The following is a 7,116-nucleotide window of genomic DNA, read 5'->3' as shown; positions in this document are numbered from 1 at the left end:
ATTGACAATAGGGAAGGCTATTCATGTATGAGGTCAGAAGGTATAGGGAAAATTTTGTAAATTCCTCCCAATTTTGTTGTAAACCTAAAACTGCTCCAAAAAATAAAGCTCTTAAGAAGTTAAAATGAAAAAAAACCCAAACTGAAATTACCACAGAGTGAGCAGGACTTTGGAGAGCTGCACAACACTGCATCTTGGAGTCCTGGGACTGTCAGACTTAGGGAGGACTCATCTTCTGGGTAAAACTAAGCTTTGGCTCTCCTCTTTATGTTCTCATCTGAAAATCAGAATTTCCAAATACCTAGAGACAGAGTTCATCCAAAGGAACTTACTCCCTTTTACTCCTTAGAAAATTCAGTGGCAAGTAAAATCCATATTGTTATGGGATGACATGAGTCCCTCTAAATTCGTATGTTGAAAACCTAACCCATGCCTCAGAATGTGACTATATTTGGATACAGGGTCTTTAAAGAGGTAATTAAGGTTAAATGAGGTCATTGAGGTGGGCCCTAATTCAATATGATAGGAGTCCTTACAAGAGGGACATTAAGACACAGACATAAATAGAGGAAGGGCCATGAGGAGTCAGAAGGAGAAGATAGCCATCTACACGCCAGGGAGAGACGCCTCAGAAGAAATCAACCTTACTGGAACCATGAGCTCAGACTTCTACCTTTCAGAACTGTGAGAAAATAAATTTCTGTTGTTTAAGCCACCCAGTCTGTGGCACTTTGTTATGGAAGCCCCAGCAAACTAATACACAGACATTATCTTTTATGCCTTGCCCTGTATCTGAAAGTGGGATTCTTCAAGAGTCTGAATTGTCTGGAACTCCAAAGCATAGAGTAGATCAATTGACAGTTGACAAAGGTAGATGATGAAGGGCTATTTGCCAGACACCATGGGTCCCACTGGGTGACACACTAAAGTGGACATGTTCCCATTACTTTTCAATTCCATTCAGAACAAAAATTGTGTCCCCATTCTGACATCTAATCACAAGCTATATTTAACTTATTTGAGATACTGAGAAAGCAAGAGCCACAGGCTTAGAATTGCTTTTAGCACAGTATCCAACCAGGGAACACACTGCACAGTTAAGGAGGTACAGGATGGGCCACGACCATGGGATCCACTGGTCATATCACTACCTGCACCATCCAGGGGCTGCTGGTCACACAGAACACCGGACAGGCCTTCTGCAGGCACATCTGATGCACCAGATTTGAGGAAACGCCCTGAAGGGATGGAGTTACATCTTTCAGGACAGAGTGGAAGCAGGTAGGGTCCCACTTACCATCACTTCCAATCACTCACTGAGGGATTTTCTACTTCCTGTCTCCACAACTCTGGGCTCTGCAGAGTAGGAGGTCCTGATTGCCAAACCAAAATGGGGGCACACTTACAAGGACATATGACAAGGGTCTCATTGAACCATGGATTATGGTTGACACCAGGGAAGTTTGGACTCCATGTGCCCAGAGACCAGCAGGTGAGGAAAAGTGTCCCTTTTTCTCCAGGCAGAGGTAACTGACCCTGATCTGCAGGAGGGGATGGCACTGTGTTACACATAGGGGCAGGAGGAATATGCGGGAAACCTGAGTGATAGACTCCGGCATCTCCTGGTTCTTTCATGTTTCCTGTCACTGTGACTGGACACAAGCAGGAACCCAGGCTGAGAAAGGCTTGAGTTCCAAAGGCCCACGGCCCTCAGATATGAAAGGTCATATTAGGTCTCATCCCCCAGGTAAGCCACAAGGACCCCCATTCCTGTGCTCCGAAATCCATGGCAGCTTTTGTTCAGAGACCCTGCTTCCCATGAGCTGTTCCCAGACAATGAGTGGTCACAGCAGGGACACTAAGGCAGGCCATTCCTGGGAGACATGGGGCTTCTCAGATGGCCAACTATGGCTTGAGGACCCCTCTGACCTTGCTCAATCTCACTTGGATTGCCTGGTTGTCTAGGATACTCCAACAAACCTTTCTCCTTCTGACCATCACTCAGGATCAGACCTGCATCCAGGTCTGCTGCCTCTCCCAACATTGTCTGGCTCCCTCTCCATATTCTCTGATAGATGTTTCCCCTAATAAAATACCACTGAGTTTAACCCCATCTTGGCGTCTGCTTCTTGGAGACCTGGACCAACAACATCAACAAAATCATTTTTATCTGTATACCAAAGATCTATTGCTTATTCCATCTTATAAAATCTTTCTCTTTATCCAACTTCTCCCACTAACATCTGCTCCATTTTGCTTGTCTTTTTAGTATCTCTTTGAGGTAATATGTATTTGTTGTTTTAGGCCACTAAGTTTAGGTTAATTTTCTGTACAACAAAGACAACTAACAACTCTCTCTCTCTTAAGTTTCTAATATTCTATAGGTATTGTCTACATCTCTTTGATTTCCTTTTTAAATTGCAGCTTGTGAACCATTTCTGATTAATTTTTTAAAAGTGAAAGAAAAAAGAAAATACCAAAGTTCATCACAAGGATCCTTAGCAAGAACTACCCACATTGGAACAAACTCAAAGCCAATGTTATGAGTCACGTGAGAGAGAGGGCTAGGATGCCACAAAACAAGGCATTGGTTAGAAATGCGTCATTTGATCTTTTGCTCACTGATATCTCGAAGGTTTTCTGGTATACAATGTTCAATCTGATGTGCAAGGCAACTTTATCCTGCAAAGGATTTGATTGCTGTGTTACTTACTTAGAACTGAATTAACTACTTTTACAGAAGTGGGAAAGCATATTGTTGATAAATATAAATTAACCTTGACAATATTTTAAAGGGATAACCAGTGATAGAATAGAAAGTGTGAATGGAAAACACAATAGAGCTGCTTTAAAAGTCTTTAGAGGCACATAGTAACAGTTATTTTTAGAATCATATTGGTGTCCAAATTACTTCTACCAAATATCATTCCAAAAAGACAGTGAAAGATGTTAAATTTATTATAGGATGCCAAGTGAATAGCCAGTTTTGGGAAAACTTTGTTCCTAAATTGGAGTTAATGATTTCTGCCTACTGTATCCCACCAAAACCGTTGTCATGATGCTAAGCCAGGTGTATAGGCTGAGGTATGAGATTCACAGTTTCTAACTGAAAAGCAATTTCATTAGGCAGCTATTTTTGATGATGTTGGGTAAGAAAATTGGCATTTTAGCCAATACTTTTGACATTGTTAACAAACTAAATTTGAAACTTGTAAGGACAAACAAAGATAGTTATTATTTTGAAGGCATTATTGTCATGGCACCCACTTCTTGGAACTATTTGATCTAGTTTCCACATGTTCACAACTTTGTTGCAACTTATTGAAGGGAACATTATTATTAAAGGCAATTTGAGGGCCAGCCCCACGGCCAAGTGGTTAAGTTCACATTCTCTGCTTCGGTGGACCCAGATTTGCTGAGTCGGATCCTAGGTATGGACCTATACACCGCTCATCAAGCCAGGCTGTGGCAGCATCCCATATAGAACAACTAGAATCACCTACAACTAGATATACAACTATGTACTGGGGCTTTGGGCAAGAAAAAAAAAAAAGGAGGATTGACAACAGATGTTAGCTCAGGGCCAATCTTCCTCACCAAAAAAAAGAAAGCATACTTTAAAAATGTAAAAAGAAAGAAAGGCAATTGCAAGAAGAACTTACAAATATTTTTGTATCTCCTTTTCTGTCTCAAACTTTTAATCATTACTTTCCAAAAGAGAAATGGAAAGCATTAAAGAAAAATAATCAGATAAGAGAAGCACTGATTTATAAAATTCTAAAGAATATTTAAATTTTGATTGAACATGTATGTAAATTCTTTGATACTCCTCCCCTCTAGAAGTAGAGCTTAATTCCCTCCCTTAAGTGTGGGCTGCACTTAATGACTCACTTTCAATTTACAGAGTAAGGCTGATGGAATGGTGTGTGATTCTGGGTCTAGGACATAAAACACATTGCAGCTTCCATCTTGGCTGCTCTCTTTCTCAGGTCACTTGCTTTGGGGGAAGACAGCTACCTAGCCATTAGCCACTTTATGGGAAATTCCACATGGCTAAGAACTGAGGATTCCTGGGACCATCCAGGAATGAAATGAGGTATCTTCCAACAGACATATGAGTGAGCCATGTTTCCTCCAAATCCTCCAGCCTCAGTCAAACCATCAGATGATACAGCCTCGCTGACAACTTGACTGCAACCTCAAGAGAGGCCTTGAGCCAGAAGCACTTAGGTAATATCTCCTGGATTTCTGACTCTGGGAAATTGTGGGAGATAACATACCCGTGTTGTTTTAAGCTGTTAAGTTTTGGGTAATTTGTTATGCTGTGGTATATAACTAATAGAGTGTCCAAAAAGAGAGTGAATTGTTGCACTTTAATTTTTGTTTGCTTTAAATTACTTTCAAGATATTAAATATGTCATTTGGTTTTAAGATTTGAGAAGAGGGGCCGGCCCCATGGCTCAGTGATTAAGTTCATGCCCTCCGCTTCGGTGGCCCTGGTTTCACTGGTTCAGATCCTGAGCGTGGACATGACACCGCTCATCAAGCCATGCTGAGGTGGCGTCCCACACAGCACAACTAGAAGGACCTGCAACGGGAATATACAACTTCATACTGGGGAGCTTTGGGGAGAAAAAGAAGAAGAAGAAAAAAAATAGAAGATTGGGAACAGATGTTAGCTCAGGTGCCAGTCTTTAAGAAAATAAAAAACTAAAAAATTAATGAATTAATTTAAAAGATTTAAGAAGAATTTCCATGGCTAATAGACAGGATGCATTTTACTGCCATTCACAACAATCTATTTATTTGAACTTCAATTTCCATCTGTGACCCAGATAAACACAAAAGAAAGAATCAGGCCATGCTAGGCAGATTTTATGAGCGTCCACAATAACCACCCCCTGGTCGTTCACCTTCCCCCAGTTATTCAAACGTTAATGTAGGTGCTGCTGTGAAAGGATTTTGCAGATATAACTAAGGTCTTAAATCAGCTGACCTTAAGACAGGAGGATTCTCCTGGGTTGGACTGTCCCAATCAGGTGAATGCTGTTTGGGGGTTTTTCTGAAGAAAGAGACCCAAAGCGTGAGAGGGATTCAATGTGCGGTATTTTCTCCATTGTGGGCTCTGAAAATGGAGGCCCCATGGCAAAGAATGCCTGTGGCCACTAGGAGTTGGGAGCAGCCCTCCTCTGGCTCCTCAAGGAAACAGGGACCTCAGTCCCACAACTGGAAAACACTGAATTCTGCTAATAATCTCTGGGTATGTTTAGAGGAGGATCCTGAGCTCAAGATGAGAACCTAGCTTTGTGAAACCCTGAGCAGAGAACCCACACACACCACGCTTGGATTTCTGACTAAGGAACTGTAAGCAAATAAATGAGTGTTGTCCTGAGCCACTAAGTTGTGGTAATTTGTTTTGCAGTAACAGAAAACTAATACATAGACCCACTGTGCAGCAGACAAGCACAGAGCATTTTTTCCACTGGGATGAATTTATGAGATTTATTACACTAATTGCATGAAATAAAATCTTTCCTAACTTTTTCTGTATTTTTCATTTTATGAATTTTATGTAATACAATTAAAATTTAATACAATCATATTTCATTCATTCACTCAACAACAACTAATTTAATGCCTACTATGTACAAGGAACAGCCTTAGATGCTGGACATACAACTTTGACCTAAACAGCCCAAAGCCCCTGTGCTCATGTGTCTTACATTCGAGAGGCTTCCTAAGAGTGAGACGGAGCCATTGGGGAGTTTTAGTGAAGAAATGACACCTCCTGAGTCAATTAGCAGGATTACTGACCCCTGTGGGGAGGATAGTCCATGGGTGGCAAGTAAGGGGGTGGTGCTGGTGCCACAGTTCACGAGTGAGAGGGTGGAGGAGACTAAGGAGAAAAGGGGGCCTGAGGGGTGGGAGGGACAGAGAGAAGGGCTGGAGGAGCAGGGGTGAGGAGAAGCAGCAGAGGTAAAGAACTCTAAAGCAGTGGAATTTTCAGATTTAAATATAGGTTTTGTTTTATAGATCTTTAATAAATATATCTACAGAGCCTAGCAGGGTGTTCTTTGAATTTGGTATTTAATACATTCTGTGGGGCTGGCTAAACACCAACTGTCTCCTTATGTTAAGTACTTGATAAAATAACAAGTGTCATGATAAAATACACACACTGCTCAGACATGAATAATTCATAAAAACAGGCAGTGCAGGAGCACTGGTGAAGGGCATTTGACTGCATTGAACACCTTCAACTTTGAGGTGATTAAAGTTTGTACATGCTCCTGGTTGAACTACACAGAAATAAACTGTGCTTCCATGTACGGAGGATGTGTCACAGACACACAGACACACTCAGGGCTATGGAATTAAGATCATTTTATTTATTTATTTATTTAAGGGTATGCTTTTTGGTGAGGAAGATGGGTCCTGAGCTAACGTCTTGCCAATCTTCTTCTTTTTTAATTTTATTTTTTCTCCCTAAAGCCCCAGTACATAGCTGTACATCCTAGTTGTAAGCCCTTCTAGTTCTTTTATGTGGGATGCTGCCACAGCATGGCTTGATGAGCTGTGTGTATGTCTGCACCCAGCATCCCATCTGGTGATCCCTGGGTAGCCAGAGCAGAGCACATGAACTTACCCACTACGCCACTGGGCTGGCCCCTGAAGACCATTTTAAAACACAACAACCCGGAGTTACAGACATACTGTCTGGGAAAGTAAAACTTATCGGCTTTGTGGCGGTGATTGCAGTGCTCTTTAACCACTAGACCATCAGGGCTGGCTCAGAGGCTAGGTTCCTTTTTGTTCATCAACTGCAGTGGGTAACACAATCTTGAAAACCCCTGAATACCAGGAATCCAATCTGTAGAAGAAGTGATTTAAGCCCCTTCATATATAAAAGTATCTAAAGTTTGCTGGTCTCACTGCTTCAACAGCCTGAATTTGCGCTACCCAGTGGTGGAACCACCTCACCCTCTGTCAGCTGCCATGCTTTGGCTGCAGCTCACAAGGAAGAACTAGAACGACTTACAACTAGGATACACAACCATGCACTGGGGCTTTGGGGAGGACAAAAAAAGAGGAAGATTGGCGACAGATGTTAGCTCA

Source organism: Equus przewalskii, chromosome 19, assembly GCF_037783145.1.
Source record: "Equus przewalskii isolate Varuska chromosome 19, EquPr2, whole genome shotgun sequence".
NCBI classification, from domain to species: Eukaryota; Metazoa; Chordata; class Mammalia; order Perissodactyla; family Equidae; genus Equus; species Equus przewalskii.
Note: the sequence above shows the minus strand (reverse complement) of the source record.